The sequence below is a fragment of the Ursus maritimus genome, unplaced genomic scaffold, assembly GCF_017311325.1.
Source record: "Ursus maritimus isolate PB19 unplaced genomic scaffold, ASM1731132v1 scaffold_6, whole genome shotgun sequence".
NCBI lineage: Eukaryota > Metazoa > Chordata > Mammalia > Carnivora > Ursidae > Ursus > Ursus maritimus.
In genome coordinates, this window is record NW_024426774.1 from 38,804,184 (window position 1) to 38,824,744 (window position 20,561).

The 20,561-nt window shown below is 44.7% G+C and overlaps 1 protein-coding gene across 2 annotated transcripts in view; it reads right to left on the reverse strand.

Moving 5' to 3' along the window:
• The window catches only part of TCF7L1 (transcription factor 7 like 1), a 150,434-nt gene that overhangs the window by 63,191 nt on the left and 66,682 nt on the right, over positions 1 to 20,561 (reverse strand). The window lies entirely within an intron of this gene.

Sequence of the window (20,561 nt, forward strand, 5' to 3'; positions counted from 1 at the left end):
CTTCTTCTTCTTTTTTTTTTTTTTTAAAAGATTTTATTTATTTATACGACAGAGACAGAGACAGCCAGCGAGGAGGGAACACAAGCAGGGGGAGTGGGAGAGGAAGAAGCAGGCTCATAGCCGAGGAGCCTGATGTGGGGCTCGATCCCATAACGCCGGGATCACGCCCTGAGCCGAAGGCAGACGCTTAACCGCTGTGCCACCCAGGCGCCCCTGTGCCACATCTTCTCAGCTGAGTTCCTCAAGGGTCTTGGCTGCACGCGGAGCACTAGCCCCATGGAACAGGTGACGAAATGTGCCCAGGGCCACACCAGTGACTCCCAGTATAGGGACCTGCCCATTTTCCACACTGCCTCTTAGGAACTATCCTCCCGGGCATGTCCGCAGAGTGAAGATAAACCAATCCCGCCACACACGGCTGAGTTCTGTATTGTAGGATAAGGAAAAAGCGTGGGGGAGAGTTGGGGAGGACAGGCAGAATCTATAAGTAAATTAAAGTCATAATATCCAAGTGCTTTGGACCAATATTGCTGTGTTATTTCTACTTAGTGTGGATCCAGGCTTAAACTAAAGGAAAATAAAAACAACTTTGACAGTCATTTCCTTGCTTTCTTTCTCCATCCAAGAGGCACCAGTGGTTAACAGTATGGTGGCAACAAGTGGGTCAAAGGTCAGCCCCTCAGCCAGCACTGGTTTCCATGGAGACGGGGGCTATTCATCCAGCACACAGAGCCTCTTCACAGTCACTTACACACAATTGAGCTATTACTGAGAGCCCAGGAGAGCGGTGTCTGGAGCACAGTGCACTAGACAGGGCAGGGTTTAATGGAGCTGATTAAATGGTAGTTGGGGAATTATTCCAGAGCAGGATTTGGGAATGCCCTTCAGAAACAAGTTAAATCCCCAGGTCTCATCCCATTCCCAACACTCCTCCCTTGTACTAGAATAATGCCAGTGTCTACACACTCTGGCTCACCTCACCCTTCTTCCCACATGTCCAAAGTTGAGAGGATAAACCCTCGTTCTGAGATTCTTGGACTTTTGGCATCTGTATCATTTGCTCAGCACTGTGGTGCATTTGTGACTTAAAAAGATACCAACCCAAAAACAAAGAGTGAAAATTTAAGCAGATGATCTATTTCAGGCATAAAATAAATTCCAGTGGATGGTGAATGTGGTTTAAAACCAGCACTTCTTAGAGATGAGAGATTCTTTGGCATTTGTTTGGAAATACTTGCAATCTCTCTTTTTTTTTTTTTTGAAAGAATGGGTACATTCCTTCCAAAGTTGCATTGCCATCTGTAATTGATCAGACACTCTCCCAAAATTCTTGCAGCCTTTAAAATCAGAGTAGAACATGAGGTAAAAAGTAAAATCAGTAGAAAAGCAAAAAGTATTATTAAAAGATTATTCTCTCACATTAAAACTTTAGGTGAATGTTTTATACATAACCACCCCAAACTGGAAAGAATCCGAACGTCCTTCAACAGGTGAGTGGATCAGCAAACACTGGCTCATCCGTACAACGGAATGAGTGTGTGTGTATGCACACGGGAGGGGGGGAGGGAGGGAGTCTCAAGCATACTCCCCGCTGAGCACGGAGTGGGGCTCGATCTCACGACCCTGAGATGAAGTCAAAAGTCGGACGCTTAACTGACTGAGCCACCCAGGTGCCCCTCAAATACATTTTACTCTGTGGATGAAGCCAAATTCAAAAGGCTACATAGTGTGTGAATCCACTTACATGTCATTCTGGAAAAGGCAAACTATAGAGACCAGATAAGTGATTGCCAGAGTTTGAGACTAACCACAGGGAAAGTGCTGACTGAATGGAGATGCCAAAGGGGACTGGTGGGGGGGGGGGGGGGGGACTTGTTTTAGATCGTTAGTGTGGTGGTACAATTTGTTAAAACCTACAGAAATGTATTCCACAAAGAGTGAACTTTATGGTATGTAAAAAAAAAGGGGTGTGTGTGTCTAAATTTAGTCCTTTAGATAACAGGCAAGAAAACAGTGTGCTGACTCTGCAAGCCAGGATAAAATAATGAATCTGCTTGGTTCTCTTAAATTACACCTGCCAAGCTGTAAGTGCAGCCCACTCTTTTAAATCTCTGTTGCTATGATCTCTAACCATGCTGAGGTAAAGATGAAAAATTCAAGAACTGAAGCACTGGATAGATGTTGACAACTGTTCTAATGACACCCACGACTGGGTGGGGAACATCGATATTTATATTTTCTGAGACATTGTTCTTTGTAAGTATGAAAACAGAGGAAAAAAATAGTAGAGATGTTCTTTAGTGAGTAGGAGAGAAAATAGTGGAAAGAAGGCTGAAAAGATAGCAGTTATGATCAAGTGGGTTCATGACCATACGCTGAACAGGAATGAACAAATTCAAGGTCTTCATGCAAAGGTGAACGCAACCTCACAGAGGCCATCCAGACCTGGAGGCAGAGACATACAGATGTCTACCCATATCGTCCCTGGCATGACAGCTTCATCAGGACACTCAGATCACTCCTGTGGCTCGTGTCCAGAGCAATATGGCGCCCACAGGAGGTACGCAATCAGTACTGACAGAGTAATGAATATGCGAAGGCAGAAGCTCAGAGGAGAAAATCTGATTCAAGAGAAATGGCGAAGAATTACATGGAGGATTTATATATATCATTCGGTCAAGCTCAGTATTATGAAGCGTTCTGAGATTTAAAATAACACTTATAAAACCAACACATAAAACAAAAAACAAAAACGAAATAAGCCTCAAAACAAAAGGGGGCAGGCGAGAAGGAATGGCATGGGAGGCTTAATTCTCCAGCTCTGAGCTGCTCAGTCCAGGCGTGTGGGCCATGCTGGCTGTTGCTCTAGGAGGCTCCCTGGCTGACTCTGGACAGAACACAATGAGGACACCAAAGAATCTCAAGAGGGCGACGATGACAGATGATAGCTAACTTTTCTATTGTCTTTCAATGTCCAGGCACTGGGCTGGAAGTACTGGGCTAACATGAACTCACTTAACCCTCACAACCACCACCACAGGGGGGCTGTTGGAGTATCACTGTACACATGAGAAAACAGGCACGGGGAGCTATCTGACTAGCTCAGGTTAGGGTCTGAACCTCTCCTGACCTGAAGGTCTGCACATATAACCCCTACACTATTATGGGAAATGGGGCAAATCCATGACGACAACAGTTAACAGAGATGAAGTACTAACCACAGACATCTCCCCAAAGTGGGATACGCCTGAACTGACAGCTACACGTGACAATAACGCTGGGGGGGTGGGGGGACCAAATCTGCTCCATGGATGCCTGAAACAGGACGCTCCTTCAATGGCTGACATCCTCCAATGGCGCCCAGAGAATAGTGTTCTGCTCTTGGATACACCCCCTTCCAGGAGGTCCAGACTGAAGCAGCAGGCTGAGGACATTCAAAACTATGTTGTCTAGAGATGTTTAGTGTGAAGAGAAGACAAGAGGAGAAGGCTGTCTTCTGAAGAGTGAAAGGCACTCTTCACATGGACGAGGAGGAATTCAATTTGCTCTGGGCTGTCCCCATCACTGCAGGTGTCCAGGCAGAGGCCAGACAACAAATTGTTGGACCAGATAGCCCTGTGATCTCAGCCAGTGATTAATTATTCTCAGATGCGAAGTGATTCTCAGGTTTCCAAGAGCAATTTAGGAATGGAAAAACCCACTTCCAACTCAAAGAAGAAATACAAACAAGGCTGCTGGGAGGAAGCATCAGCCAGTCGAGAAGAGATGCTCTTCTGTGGCTGGGCCAAGACTGCAACCCTGGGGCCCAGGGCATCCTCACAGACCTGATTTCCCCAGGGCACTGACCATCAGTTACCAGCAAGAGCTGTTCCTTCGTGCTAGCTTAGCAACCTTGTCCACCAACAAGATTCCTGCAGAATTTCAAAGTATTTTCAACATACCCCATAATGTTTCTGGGAACATTTATATGTTCTTCCCCCCTGAAGACAGCATTAATCCTGAGGGAACCGACATTTCAAAAGTCAAGGGATCTATCCAAGCTTAGACTACGTTTTGGAAAGCTTAAGACATTTGTTCCTTTACCACAAACTAACAGTTAATTAAAAGGCTATATCCACCCATCCCCTCAGGCTTTTCCTCTGGCAACACAATCAGGCCAACTGTACACCGTGTAGGGCCAAGGAAAAACAGTGAGAACTTGAAGCTATATTCCTTTTTTTTTTTTTTAAAGGACTCGTTATCCTATTGACTCCGCACCACAAAAATGAGAGTGCTGTAAAATGGGGTGTGGAAGAAAGGGGTACTCTATGGTAGCCTGGTTCAGCCCATTGCAAGGAAATTTGGCAATGAAGAGCTTTTAAAATGTTCCTAGCTTTCTACTTAATGAGCCCATGTCTGGGAATCTACTCTGGGGTAATAATCCTAAACTCAGAAAAAGCTTTGTACATAATAGACACTACACTATTATTTGTGAGAGTGAAATACTGAGAGTGAAATACCAGAAAAAAACCTGAATTTCTAAAAATAGGAACAGGGTTAAGTGTGCCAATTGAAGATAACACGGTAGAATGTTACCGTAACGTTCTGATGTTTGAAAAGAAAGAAGGACAAAACTTACACACCACAAGAAAGGTCTGCCAGAAACTGGACCAATATATTTGGTTATATTTGGGTGACAAGATTATTAAGTGACATTAAAAAAAGGGGGGGGGGTGTACCTGGGTGGCGGAGTTGGTTAAGCATCCAACTCAGTTCAGCTCAGGTTGTGATCTCCAGGTCATGGGATCGAGGCACAAGGAGAGCTCTGCACTCAGTGTAGACTCTGGCTGAGGCTCTCTCTTTCTCTCTCCCTCTGCCTCCCCAGTCTCTCTCTTTCTAATCTTTAAAAGAGAGAGAGAGAGAGAGAGAGACTTCCCTCTCTCTCCAGGTTTTCTTTAATACACATGTCTCTCCCTCCCTTTCTCTATTCCAATATCTCAAAGAACACAAGGGAATATTCTCCCTGATTGTGCTTCTCCCAGGTCTGGGTGAATTTTCCCTCTCCTTTCAACAATGTACAGCCCCATATAAACATACATGCATGCAGATGTTCACATCTTTCTGTTTCTTTCTTTCTTCTTTTTCTTTCTTTTAGCAAATTGGGATTGTATCACACTTTTTTCAATAGCTCCTCAGTTTCCTTCAAAACAAAGGCCCTAATTTCTAAGAACTCAGTTACCTCGGCAGACCATATTTCAACATCTCCTTCCTTGTTTCCTCTGCCTAAATTCAAACCATGAGGAATTCCTTGGGGACCCCAAGTCAAGTGAAGGGAGCCCAGAGCCACTCTTTCCCTACCTTCCTTGAAGGCTGCCTGCCCTAGGGGCCAGGCTATGTTCCACACCTGCACAGGCTGCCTTCCCCAGCACCACGTCCTCACCCATAACTGGACACTAACTAATCTCCCTCACTTGAAATGCAGTCCCTCCAGGCTGGGGACCCGATCTTGTTTTGTATCTCAGTCCCTAAGACATTCCCAGACACCTAGGAGCTGCTCAATGATTACTGAACAGAAAATAAATATCCAAATGTCACCAAATTGTTTATGACTGATTCTAAACCAATCAAATACCTATTTATTGAGAAACTTCTCAAGGAAGACAAATTCCAAGAACCCAAAACCTTATAATGAGGATGGGAAATAGGACATAGCTGCACTGAAAGTTGTGGCAAACACCAGTGGCACCTGTCAAAATGGTAGCAATAAAGACTAAGAGGAAAGTTTTTCCTAAAGCTGCGTTTACACAACGTAAAGGACTGACCTGTACTGTTGAGTGAATTTATTTTCTCTCTCCTTTTTTTGATTATTGTTATTAAGATGTTCTTTTCAAAATGAAATTACGGAGATAGTAGAAAGTAGTTTTTCCTATTAATATCTTTACTTGGTAAAAATACAAGCTGGTATCATTCTCCCAATCCCTTTCCTTTCCCAAGTTTTCTGAAATTTGAATGGTCCAAGAGACCCCTAAGTGGGGTCCAGGTGGCCAATGGCTCTAGTAGTTTATGAGAAGAACAGATCCCCAATGCCAAAGAGAGACATTCTTTGAGTTGAGTCCGAGGGGTGGGTTTGATTTTGTAAGCAGAGAGGAGATCAAACCAGTAATGAAAGTTGAAAGTACACCAGCATGAGGCCAAGAGGAATCCAAAGATGTTCAGGAGGCAAGTTTCTGTAGTTAGCTCTTATAAGGCAGACACTAGAAAAACAGTACAACCACCCAGGAGAGAAAATTCAGCATTAACTCACTCTGGGACCAAATGCTGGTCTTGTCCCAGGCACTTTTTTGCACATTTCCCCTCCACATCTGCCTGTCTCAATGCCCCACCTTGCAGAGGACACCACGCACTCGTTTCAGGGTAAGAAAGTGGCAGAGCTGGTATGGGAACTCAAGTCCACTTTCTGCTCACCGCCCTGGAAGTGAGAGCCTGTGTTCATGCTACAGTCAGTGCGGAAGCTTTGAAGGTTTGCTGGCAGGTCAAGGATACAATAGAAGTGGTGTAGCCGTAGGTTTAAAAACAAAGGAGATAAGGAGAAAAGGGAACAGCCGGAGTGGGTTCTGACGGGACGAGAGCTTCAGAGAATCAACAGGACCTGGTGATCGAATGATGATTATGGAACACGAGGGAAAGAAGAACTGAAGACATGGACTTGGATGTTCGGGAAAATGGGAACTGAAGTAGAACAGAGAAGTTGGGAAGACAAACTCTTAGAGTCTTAGATTTCCATCAAAATCTGGAAGTGGCGCTGACATGAAGAAGGGCCGCGGAGCACAGAGGTTAAGAACCCTGACTCTGGGTCTGCCCGGCTTCAAATCCTGCCTTTGCCACTTACGAACAGGCAACCTTAGGAAAGGAATTGATCCGTGTTTCAGGCGCATCAAGTGTCAGAGATAAGCCAGCACACAGCTCACAGGGGACTGCTTTGAGGATAAAAGCTGTGTTAGTTGCAAAGAATTAGAAAGTGTGGGCCGTGCAGGGTTAAATTGCAATCTGCTGTATCTTGCTGTCAATGGTGGTCCCCTGCCCCTTTCCCTGGGTTTGGCTTCCTTCTCCCTCCTTACTACTCTCAGCACACCTACATTCACTTAGGAACTGGGCAAGCCCACACCCTCCCATCTGCTTCTTGGAGACCCTCCCGCAGCTCTCTTGACCAGGCCCTCCCTCGCCGGCCCTTCTCCCCTCTCCCTCCCCTTTGGCTGGTCCTGAGGAGTCCTGTTCCAACACTCAACTATCGGCAAGCACTTCAAGGCCTATCTTGGTAAATACAACGCCTTGCAGGTGAATACAAATGAAATATTTAAAAGTTTATATTTTGGTAATTTTCAAACATACGCAAAAGCAGAGGAATTCAGTGAAGCTGGTTAAACCACCACTGGTGTTCCAGGGCTAGCTCATGGCCAACCCTGGGTCACCTATTTCCAATCCACTTCCTGCCGACCCCACCCTAAACGCCAAACTGTAAGATATCATTTCATTGGTAAGTGTGTATCTCTAGAAGACAGAAATTTTTTAAATTCCTATAAAATTATGTTTTAAAGATTTAACAATAATTCTCTAATATGATGAAATAGCTAATTAAGCTGTTAGACTGTCCTGATTGTCCTAAAAATTATTTTTTTCCCCTACAGTTTATTTCAATCAGCATCCAAATGTGGTCCATGTATCATGATAGCTAAAGGATAGCTCTTTTTTTAGTCTTTAATCTTTTTTAGACCTTTAGTCCTTGGGGGGGCGGGGTCTCTCACTTTCCCTTTCTTTCTCTCCCTCTGTATCATCTGTAGAAGAAACCACGTTATTGGTCCTGTAGAGTTCTCTACAGTCTGAACTTTGCTACACATTCCCTCATGTTGTCATTTAACATGTTTCTCTGAACCATGTATTTCTTATCAACTAATAATCACACCAAGAGGCTTGATCAAATTCAGGTGGACTTTTTTTTTTTTTTTTAGTTTATTTGGGGGAGAAGGAATAGGACTATTTCTTCTTGATTTATTAGCTGGGAAACTTCTGTAAAGAATCCTGACTACTATTTGGTGGTCCAGTGATAGAGAGCACATAACACAGGCAAGACAAATGTCTGATCCTTTCCCTGTATTATCAGTTTTTAAATAATGACTTAGCTCCCTGTTGCCCCCCCAAAAGAGACCAGTGTTGCTGTTCTTTGGTTTGGGTTTTGGTTTTTGGGGTTTTTTTTGAGAGTCATTGTGAACTTAAGGGTTTAAATAAATATGATGTTACTGATGCTCAAATTATTTCATCTTTGTCTTTTTTAGGTTGGCTCCCAGGTCTTTTTGACCCAGTAGTCCTAGTACCTGAATCCCTAATAGTGGACCAGGAGACCCGAGTCTCTAGTGGTCTCTGATGGCTTTCATACTGTCTTACCTAACAGTATGTTCTGGGTTCATCTTGTACAACGAATCATCTCTTTCTCCTAGGGGCCCCGTTTTAAGTGGGAAATGATATTAAGTGAACACAATCCAAGCACTAGAGTTGTTCACTGCTGCTGAGATGGTTGCTCCTAGGCCTTTTCAGTGGACAGAGTTAGGAAAGATATTTTCTCTTTATATACACATAAATATGTAAATATATATTTGAAAACATGAGTTCATATTGTTCCTTCCACTTTGCACTCAGGACTCTGAGATCTTTCCTTATCCTCCTTGATGTTTCATCTGTACCCCCTTTTCTCCACACTGAAAATTCTTGTTCTCAGTAACACCAACGTAATTACTCATTTACTCCTTACACAATACATACAGGACACAACAGATTCAGAATAACAACATCAACACCATCATCACCAACATGGTTAATGAAAACAGTGTAAAATTTTTGCTTCTTGGCACTTCTTTTGGTCCTTATTTTATATCCACTAGGGATAGACAAATAATTGTGTTTGTATAACTGGGTTCTGCCTAGGTCTGCTGATTTCCAGTCTGGCTCTGTCCTTGGGACTTAAGCCTGCCCAGCTTTTAGTCGGAGGTGTGACATCCTGCCTACTCTTCGCCAACTCAACCCCAGAAGCTGGACCCAGTGCAAACCAGAGAAGCCCAAACCACAGCAGAGATCTGACTTTAGTGTTTGCTGCTCTAGGAAATCCATGCACTCTAACAGGCTTAGATCCGCCTTGGAATGAAGTCTGAATGGGTCTTGCCCGTCTGACATTGATTTGGGTGGAAGGAAGGCTGTTCCCCACAGGGGCCAGGTCTAAAGCTCACTGATCTCCCTGCAGTCCTGTTTACCCCCATTTGGCTCTGGGAACCAGTAAAACCCCAGCGTGTTGTGAAACCACCACCAAGTGGACATCTGACAGGTGTCTATCAGAGAGAAATATTTATTCAGAGAAGTATCTATTCAAATATCTATTCATATCTGTCCATTTTTAAATTGGATTTTTTTTTTGCTATTGAGTCGTAGCAGTTATCAGATATACGATTTTCTCCCATTCAGTAAGTTGCCTTTTCATCTTGTTGATTTCCGTTGCAGTGTAGAAACTTTTTAGTAGTATGCATTTATTTACTTACTTATTTTTGCTTTTGTTGCTTTTGCTTTTGGTGTCAGATTCAAAAACTCATCACCAAGACCTGTGACTAACAGCTTACAGCCCATATTTTCTTCCAGGAATTTTCTGGTTTCGAGTTTTACATTCAAGTCTTTGATCCACTTTGAGTTAATTTTTGTGTATGGTATAAGACAGTGGTCCGGTTTCATTCTTTTGCATGGGGCTGTCCACTTTTCTGAACACCATTTATCAAAGAGACTGCCCTTTCCCCACTGTACATTCTTGGATCCTTTGTCATAAATTAATTGACCATATATACATGGTTTATTTCTGGGCTCTTTATTCTGTTCCACTGATCTATGTTTCTGTTTTTATGCCATACCATATAGTTTAATTATTATAGCTTTGTAATATAGTTTGAAATCAGGGAGCATGATGCTTCCAGATCTTTCTCTTTGTTCTTTCTCAAGATTGCTTTGGCTATTTGCGGTTTATTGTAGTTCCATGCAAACTTAAGGATTATTTGTTCTAGTTCTAAAATGCCATTGGAATCTCCATAGAAATTGCACTGAATTTGTAGATTACACATTTTAAAAATATTGATTCTTCCAATTCATGAGCACAGAATATATTTCCATTTATTTGCATCTTCTTCAATTTCTTTCATTCATATCCTGTAGTTTTCAGCATACAGGTCCTTTCACCTCCTTGGTTAAATTTACTCTTAGATATTTTATTCTTTTTGATGTGATTATATATGAGATTTAAAATTTTTTTTTCTTTCTGATAGTTCACTACTGGTTTATAGAAACGCAAACAGATTTTTGTGTACTGATTTTACTGAATTGTTTATTAGTTCTAACAGTTTTTTGATGGAATCTTTAGGGTTTTCTATATATAATGTCATTTGCAAATAGTGACAGTTTTATTTCTTCCTTTCCAATTTAGATTCCTTTTATTTCTTTAGTCTTGCCTAATTACTCTGTCTAGAACTTCCAATACAATGTTGAATAAACGTGATGAGAGCAGACATCCTTGTCTTGCTCCTGATCTTGGAGGAAACACTTCCAGCTTTTCACCATTCAGTATAATGTTAGGTGCGGGCTTGTCATATATGGCCTTTATTATGTTGAGGTATGTTCCTCTATACCCAGAGAGGCTTTTGAAATCATAAATGGATACTGAGTTTTGTCAAATGTTTTATATCCTTTATTTTGTTAATGTAGTGTATCACAATGACTGGTTTGCAAATGTTGAACTATCCTTGCATTCCTGGAATAAACCCTACTTGATCCACAGTGTATGATTCTTTTAATGTATTGTTGAATTTGGTTTGCTAATATTTTGTTGAGAATTTTTGCATCTGTGTTCATCAGGAATACTGGCCTGTAATTTTCTTTTCTTGTGGTGCCCTTGTCTGGTATCAGGGTTTTGGTACCAGTTACCTAACTATAACTTCTAATTTAAAAATGAAACCAACTCATTTACCTACCTTTTTGTAGTTTTAAAAAATATTACTTTTAGTTATGGAACTATCTATCTACAAATAAAACTAACTACATCTAATGCAAAGAAACAAACAAGTGACACTAACATACCCATTTAACCATATTAAACAGTGTCACATTTTCTCACACTGATCTTCGAACTCTGAACCGATTAAAAAAAAAAAGAAAGAAAAAAAGAAATAAAGTGATACTAATACAGCTGAAGGCCCAAACTCAGCCATCCATTTCCCCGGAAGCAACTATTATCCAAACATGCTGGTTAGCATTCCTCTGCATTGTTTTAATACTGTCATTACATATATTATCTACATACACCTACAATTTGGGTGTTTTCTCCAACTTTTTATTTTGAAAAACTCCAAATTTACAGGGAAATTATAGAAATACAATGAAAACCCATCTTTCCTTCAACCAAATTTACCATTATTAACATGTTCCCAAATTTGCCTTAGGTTTCTCTCTCTCCCCTATATATATGTACACACACACACACACACACACACACACACACACACTTTTATTTTGCTGAGCCACTTGAAAGTAATTTGTAGACATCATGACACCTTATCCTCCAATATGCATCAGCATGGATCTCCTAAGCACCAGGACAGTCTCCTACATAACCACAACACGATTATCATTCTCTCAGGAGTTCTGAACATTCATATAAATGGCACCACAACAGGGGATGCTTTAGGGATGCTTTAGCAACTTGCTTTTTCCAATTAACATTAGACTTTCGGAGTTTCTTCGTTCTGGTACACACAGGTCTGGTTCATTCCCTCTCTTCTACTACATGGCTGTGTTTCCTCATCTACTTATTTTACATACGATGACTACCATGTCCTAGTTTATGCTACTACGTACAATGAACAATGGCTGTCCTTGTTCATGTCTCTTGGGCCACATGGGAGAGATCTACTGGGTCATACGATACGTGCATCTTCAATTTTACTACATATGACCAAATCATTTGTACTAATTCAAGCATCATTTATTAACATATATCCTCGCCAACACCTGCATTCTCACATTTTAATATTTGCCATCACATTATGGTTTTAATTTGCCTTTCCCAGATTCTGCTTCTTTCTTTAAATACAAAGCAAAGAACACGTTTAACCTTTTCTGAACATCTTATACACCCTCCATTACAACATACCCTTCCGTATTATTACTCCAGTTTTTCCCTTTGCCTAGATGGTCAGCTGCTACTTAATCTGCAAATGATCATGCTAATAACCAAATACTGTTCCTAAATCAAGTCAGTAAATCCTAGGTAAAGGTTCAAGGACCCCTCCTATAGATAAAAGAGCAAGAACTATAGTAAAGGACAGTATGACCAGTTTTTCAGTGAAACTAAACACTTCTCGGTTCTTGATTATACAACAGATGTTTAATCCCCTAGAAGTGCAATATTTAGAGGAGTAGCACAAACTCTCAACTCTGGGAATTAGCAAAAAATGGACAAGACAGAGGTTAGAAATCTCATCACCTCCCCTCAACAGAAAGGTGAGCAGCCTCGAGCCTGAGGCGGTCAACTGCTGGTAACAGAGAGCAGCCTCCCTTCAATTACTCAGCAGGGGCAGGGGCAGAAAGGAGAGGTGGACAGAGCTGTGTGATGATGGGAAATACACCCAGCTAGGAAGTAAGACCTGGTTGCTGGCTCCAACTCATTTTCCTAGTCTGTAAAAGAAGATAAACTACATGGCTTAAAGTTTTTGTTCTTTCAACTCAAACATTTAATGGTTTTACAATACCATAAAAGCCCGGGAAAAATTCATTTCACTTCAGCCTTCCACAAAACTGGGGTTCATAAAGCTGATTCTGAGTCATCAAAAACAAAACAAAATGCAACAGAAAAGATTCTCTCTTCATTCTTTAAGAAGTTAGAAAAGTGTAGGATGCATTTTAGAATACTTTCTCCAAAATGGTTAAGGTTTAAATTTTAGCGTTTTGACAAGGGAGCATTTATTGTCTGGAAAACTCTATTGCATGGGTTTTTTTTTTTTTTAAGATTTTATTTATTCATTTGAGAGAGGGTGAGAGAGAGAGAGAGAGAGAGCATGAGCAGGAGGGGCAGAGGGAGAAGCAGACTCCCCTGCTGAGCAGGGAGCCCAATGCAGGGCTGGATCCCAGGACCCTGAGATCATGACCTGAGCTGAAGGCAGCCGCTTCACTGACTGAGCCACCCAGGCGCCCCTGGAAAAGCAAATTTCTTAAGGGATAAAAGACATATACATGAAAACTGTACCCCATAAATACACAGTGAACACCTCTCAGGTACTCTTATAGGCATGGGAGAGAAGAACACTATTTTTGATCCCAAGGAATTCATTATCTAATGGAGGAGGCGAACAAGAAAACAACAGTTTTAATATAAACTGACTGGGGCTAATTTAATGTGAGTATAGGGTATTGGGAGGAAAGGTACAGTCGTCAATCATGGGCAAGGAATTTCGAAGTCAATGGTGGGTGGGGGTGTCAAGAAACTGTTCCAAGAAGAAAAGATGCCGACAGAACCCTGAGGGTCAGTGGTGAGCACGCTGGCACAGACCGGTACGAGCTGGAGCACTGCAAGGCCCCATGGCCTCAGAGCACGGTGCTCACCAGAACAAGCTGGGACATGGGCCAAGAAGCTATGAAGTTCTGACACCAGTCGTGACGTCAAAGGTGAACGGAAAGTGGCTTCCGTCCTTCAGACTCGTTCACTTGAAATGAGGATCTCGGAGATGAAGAGTGTAGAACAGCTTAACTTTCCTCTCCTGCGAACTATCAGCTATGTGAAGATTAAATATCTGGCTCACACAGCAGGTTACGTTTTTCAGGTGAAAGTCAGTATAATTTGCCTGGTTTGTTTCAATCCTACTGATTTTGTAACGATCAAGAATACTCAGTTCAATGGTTGATTGGGTCAAGTGATTTATGAACACTCAGGTGGACTGAAAATGCCCATAATGCAGAAGCACGTTCTCTGTTGAAGAAGTTAGTGTCTAGACACAGTAAAGGCAGGCGGTGTCTACACCGTGAGTCAAGCTCAACACACATGCAATGCACTTTCTTTTTTTAAGATTTTATTTATTTGTTTGTTTGTTTGTTTGTTTGAAAGAGGCAGAGGCAGAAGGAGAAGCAGACTCCCTGCGGAGAAGGGAGCCCAATGCAGGGTACTCCATCCCAGACCTCTGGGATTGTGACCTGAGCCAAAGGCAGATGCTTCACCGACTGAGCCACCCAGGTGCCCATGCAATTCACCTTCTGAATGGAAGACAGTTAGCCTTTGAAAATTCCTGCTCAATCACCAGCATTCTAAGGCCAATGGGGTCATAAAGAAGAAGCCATCTCTTTGTCCCCTACCCAGGGAGCTTCCAGCCACTGGGCAGAGGTAAGGAAGGCTAGTGGGCCCCAGGCTACTACAAGAGCCAGTGTTTGGTGTTGTCCTGCAAGGTATGGCTTGAACACCTCACCAGGACCTCCCCTCCCGCCTCCAGACTTGAGTACTCCTTTTTCAGGTCCTCCAGGTAATGTTCCACTCTGTTTTGCCAGCCACTTGTCACACGTATTGTAAAGACTGGTTTTCCTGTTTGTTCCCCTGCATTTTAAGCTCCCGAGGGCCAGGACCCTATCATATTCTACTTGGTAACCACAGAAGGTGTTCAGTAATTGTTAAATGGATGGACGGATGCGTGCACACCAGGCATTCTTCCAAGGCAGGCAGGCAGGGAGGAAGGGGGTTGGTGATGTTGGCCTGATTAATTTCATAACATGTACGCACTCTAGAAGCAAAAGAAAGCATGGAAAATGTGGATTGGTGATGTTTGTTTTGTTTTGTTTTGAGGCAAAATGAAGAGGGTAAGAGGAACTGAGTTAACATCACTAACCACTCACTGAAAGTTGTTTGGAATCCATCATTTGGGAAAACTCTGAGCACAGCGGGGTGCGAAGTTCCCCAGATGGCAAGAGGGGTGTCGGGTCTTCACAGGCAACGGAAACAGGCAAATTGCATTTCGCACAGTTACAGACCTTCTCATCAGCCCCACTATTATTTCCGCACCAGTCCAGTAATTCAGGGGCGGGAGTGGGAGTGGGAGTAGATAAAAGGTGCCTGGAGCCAGGGCGAGGAGAAGGCTGGGCAGAGAGGGCCCAAACTTGCCCACACTCTGTGAGCTTCCTTTCATCCCTTTTGAATAAAATCTGCATTCCTTTTCTCGGAGAAGGGCAGCCCTGCTCCCCACCTAACAGCCCTGAATGTGGTGGACTCAGTGCCCCCCAAGCCAAGCTCCGCAAGGCAGCTGAACCCCGGCCAGCCGTAGCACAGAGGAGAAAGGCAGATTGTCCCCCTGGCCCAGCTCAAACATTTCATTCTCTTCCTAGGCCTCAAAACCCTAATTTGACCACAAAAACCTGGCCTCTGGTGTTTCTGTTATGAGTATTGGATTCCGGCTGAACTTGGCTGTTCACTGCCTGAACAAATTACATTAACAATACAGAGAAATGTATACAGGGCCTTAAAAACACTGCTGAGCAGGGACCAAAACAAAGACGGTGGTGTCCTAGCAACAAACCTCACCCCCCAGCAGCCTCCGGTCCTGCCAGGGATTGTAAGCCATTGAGCTCCTCTCTTCTCTGCAAACAATTAGGGACAGAGAAGTCACAATTAGAGATGGGATTTACAGCCAGAGGAGCAATCTATAAATCACGGAGCTCCCACCCCCAGCCATTCCCAGCCAGATAATCAGAGCCAGATGTTCGCCACAGCTGCTTCAACGTGGGTACACTGTCGTCCAACTCGACCACGCTCCTGCTCTGAGAACCGGCAGAGGCTCCAGCCAGCGAGCCCTGCCAAGCCAGAGGGGGCCTCTGCACCCTGGAGCAGGCCCAGCGGCAGGAAAAGTTGGGTCATGAGTGAAGTGTCGGGGAGAGTGACTGCAGAGGTGCACAAGGCGCTCTGGCTGGCGGGCAGCGCGGCTCCCGGAGTTCCCGCCAACCCCGCACCATTCAGTAATGGGGGCGACAGTGACTGCTGGCGGCATTAACACTCACTGATCACTTGTGAAGTACTAAGCACTGAACTGGGTACTTTACAGCTGCTCCCTCGCTGAAGAGCTCTCAGTTCACAGATGAAGACACGGAGCCTTGCAGCGGGCAACACTGTTCTAGAAGGTTCCCAGGGCTACTGAGTGGCAGAGCAGCAAGTTAAAGCTGGGTCAGCTTGACCGTGATGCCCCAATAACCTCACTGAACTGTGGAACGATGGAGAGACCGATTCAGGATGCGGGGCTGGCGGTTTCCAAGTTACTCTCTTGACTGTCAAACTTGGCAAGGGATTTGTTGTTATTTTATTTCTCCATAGGTGGCTGGTGTTTTCAATTTCGTGGCTGACCCACGGCAGATTTTTTAGGACCTGGGGCCATGAAACAGCAAACTCCAAGTGTAGTAAAAGCTAGACTATTCAAATGTCACCAAGGTGTTTCTCCTCATAGACCTCCTTCTGATGCACATGTTTTTCTTCATTTTCTTACTTATTTATTGAGATACACGTAATGTGCGCACATCTTAAATATACAGCTCAATTTATTTTTCTCTAGGTATCAATCCATGTGACTACCTCCAGATGAAGATACGGAACCTTCCAGGATCCATTTTACAAGGTTCTCACATGTCCCTTTCCCAGTCAACATTCCTCTGCCCCCACAGTAGCCACTGTTCTAAGCTTTATCGCCATATAAAATTTTGCTTGTTTCAGAACCAACAGAATCACACATTGTGTCTTTGGGGTAAAAACAGGTCTTTTGTGCAGCTTTGGTTATTTTTGGGATCAAAGCAAGGTTTCCAGTGCAAAATTCCCAACAATGAAAACCTAAGACAACATCACTAGTCCTGTCTGCTACATCAGCTTTGAGAGACTATCCCAGGACGCTTGTAACTCCTCTTCCCAGACCCCGTTGGTGGTGTCTAAGACGCCCTGTCCTCAAGGGCTGGACAAGCCCCTGGCCGTTGAGCTTCAAGCACTGTCGGTAACTGAATCTGGTAGTAACAAGCTGTGTTTACCCCACTTGTCACCCTCCATCCTTTACACGCTGACAGCCACCACCTTTCTCTCCTCAGGAAGGGCAGCAGGGCATGGAGGATGTGGCTGAGGCCCTTCCCGGGAGGGGAAGGATTAAATGGTCTGGAATGTCTGGGCTCCAAGGGCTCTCCAGGTTCGGGCTGCTGAGGCAAAGTGCTCCCCAGCCACCCTTCACACTGCTCAGCACCCCAGGAGACCCTCGGAGGGGAGCACTCCACTAGGGCAAGAGGAGGCCACCCACTCATCGACCCCACAGATGAGGAGCCCCTATTCAGTTGGGCCTTTCACTGGGAAATCTAGGCAGAAAAGCTAGTTGGGGGGGGGGCGGGGGGATGCACAAAGTTTCAGTTCAGAGGATAAAAACAGCCAGTACAACAGAGATTCTGAGAAAGGCAGACACCCCTGAGGGCAAGGAGGGAGCAGGCTTTTCTTTCCTTGGCTTTCTCCCCACAGTCTTGACCACCTCTTGAAGCACAGCGCTGCTCACCTTAACTCCTTGGCGTGGCCCCAATTTCACTTCCCAGGGTAGTTATTTTTAGTTGCACTGAGCACCTGTTTGTTTCCATGACTGTTTAAAATTCTAAATCTGTTGGCATATTACGACATAGGACACTTCCAAAGGATCTAATACTATCAGCCGGAAGTGGCAGACCCTTAGGAATTCCAACTCTCATCCAAGTATTTATGGCTGACACATAAATACAGTGACCCTACCTTCCAAATAAAACATCGGGGCATGGGATTTCACAAAGGATATTTTTGGAGGTGTTATTTGGATGGAGAAATAGGAGAATCACAGCATATTCTTGATTTGTGGGGCTATTGTGGGGATTTGATTGTCTGTGAAGAGGACTGTTTGACAATTTCAGAACTGGAAATTGAGGGAGACAAAGGCCACTCCCAAATTTAGCAAGTTGAAGCTCAAAGCAGTCTCCTATCACGGCTGCTCGGGTCCCCAAAAGAGCTGGAGTCCATTCCCCACATCCAGCCCCTAAAAGCCCTCCCTTGCCCCGGGCACACAGGACAACTAGAAATTTCTCCTTCTCTTTGTTCTCCTCTTCATCTTCTGGGCTACCCTTGAGTCACCCCTTTTCCCTGTCTCAGCCTGTGCACCCCCCTTTTCCCACCGACTTTCAGGACTCCTCCATTCAAACACAGTCTCTTCTGCTGGGGGACAAATTCTGTCTTGCTCTAGTCTGGGGGTGGGGGGTGGTTTTCTAAAGGCTGGTCGGTTCCGAAGCCTGTAACTGACACAGGAGGGTCTTCTGACCCTTCCCACGACTCTGTCTGGACCCCACAGTGACCCTGACCACAGCCCGCTCAGCGGGTTGGTGTTGCTGTCCGGAGGACTGGGCACGCCCAGCCCGTAAATGAGCACATCCTTCCTCAAGGGCCGAAGATACTGACCTGCACCCAGGTCCAAGCCTACAGGCAGCTCACGTGGAAACGTGGAGAAACGCTCAACAGCAACAAGAAGACTGCATGCGTCTGCAGTCAGTGAGGTACCCCCACACTTTCCCACCTCCCAATGTCTACTCTTGCCGGTCCCTCCTACTGGCCTCCCCTCCCCCTTCCAGTCCAGGCTCTTCAATACACAGATCCTTGGAAAACACCATCAGGACCCCGGGCTCCAAGGAGCCTTCCTTCCTCAGAACCATGGGTCAACCACGGGAAGGCTTCCCAGGGCCAGGCAGGGTGTAGTCATGATACTAACAGCAGCCACAATAATAATTATCAGTATGTCCTAGGAAGTGGGCCCTGTGCCTGGGCCTTTCACATGGACTAACCCCTTAAATGCTCAACAAGACTACTCGGGAGGCACCATCCCTGCCCGGAGGTACAGAGCGGACAGGTAACTGGCTTAAGGTCACGCCCACTGCTAAGTGGCGGGGCCAGGGTTTGAGCCCAGCCCAGCCCTTCGCCCAGACAATGTGGCTCTGATGGAGGGGTGGGCACAGCCCGTCGGAGGGGATGCTGCTGAGCTTCAGCCCGGCACTGGAACACCGCTGACAACCTCTGTACCTCTCTCTCTCTCTTTTTTTTTTAAGAGGTGCTGGATTTTTACATGATATTTTTTAACTTTGTGGAATCACCATTCTAGCCCCAACCCACATCTGAAAGGAGATTGGGACAGTGGGCACAGGCCATGCCTGCTCTCAACAGTGCCTCATGCATCTCACCAGGAACTGGTAAGGTCCTATGTGAGGGCTTTCCTTCTGGACCTGGAATTAGGATTTAAATGTTTGTGGTTTCAGACAGCCCTTCTTACCTAAATGATAAGCTAATGGAGGACAGGGGAGGGACTTACCTTTGCAGAGACCCTACTACGCGCCAGCACTGTTCTAGACCCTTCCATGTATCAGCTTGTTTAATCCTCACAAGGACTCGTTGAGTCCAGTAACAGTGACCTAGCCTCTTCTTTTTAAATGAAGGAAGATGGTGACGTTCAGAGGGGTTTAGTCTCTTACCTAAAGTCACAGCCTTCGGAGGCAGCACCACGCATGCCCCCTGCCACCTCATGGAACAGAATGTAAATCACTGTGGATCTGCTCTATCTCGGTGGTTCCAGGCAGGGAAGTTAATTCTTCAATTAATTAACGAGGGAACTGTTTGTTTCAAAGGCTCTTAGAAGTAAAGTACTTGGATCCTTGGATAACTAATTCTCTGAGCTCTCAGGACCATGTTGGCTGCCTTGAAGCCTGAACACTGCGCTAGAAACACAGGTTTATTCAGCAATGTCTACCAAATCCCTACTATATATGTGTGGGGGTTGTCGTCAAAGCGAAGGAGCAGAGCCGTGTCCTGCTATGTGGCAGGAGGCAGTACCATGTGGGTGCAGCCTTGTTCAGAATCCTAGACTCTCCTATTCCTGAGCCGTGCCACCCCTGGGACAGCTTCCGCACTTCTCCACACTTCGGTTTCCCTACTTAAGAATGGGGAAGATGAGGACGGTGCTCACTAGTAGTCCCCATCTCCCAGGGCTGGTGTGAGGATTACACTAGTTGAAATACACGTTTAGAACCAGGTCTGGCACGTGGCAAGTACTCCAGAAGTGGTGTTATTGTTTAAAACCCCAAGCTGCTGCTCCTTTGTCATCACCAGAGAAGGGAGAGGTCTTACTAGACAAGGACTAGGGGTTGGGAACAGCCTGGATGAACCCAGCCCTCCACACGGTCATCTGATGCTTCCTTCAATAGCTTGCTGAAAACTTTCCCTGCCTTGACTATATCTCATTGTTTATGGTGGATTTTTACTTGATCCTCTTAGGTTTTCCAGGTAGACATTCTGCAACAGTGGTTGTTTTCCAACCTTTATTGTCTTGGCTACTGTACCAATGCAACCCTGCACTCTCCCTTCCTAGCCCTTTGCACTTGTCTATCTTGTCAACCCGGCAATGACCCTGAGGCACTGCTAGAGATCCCTGCTGTCAGGAGAAATGCTGGGGTGC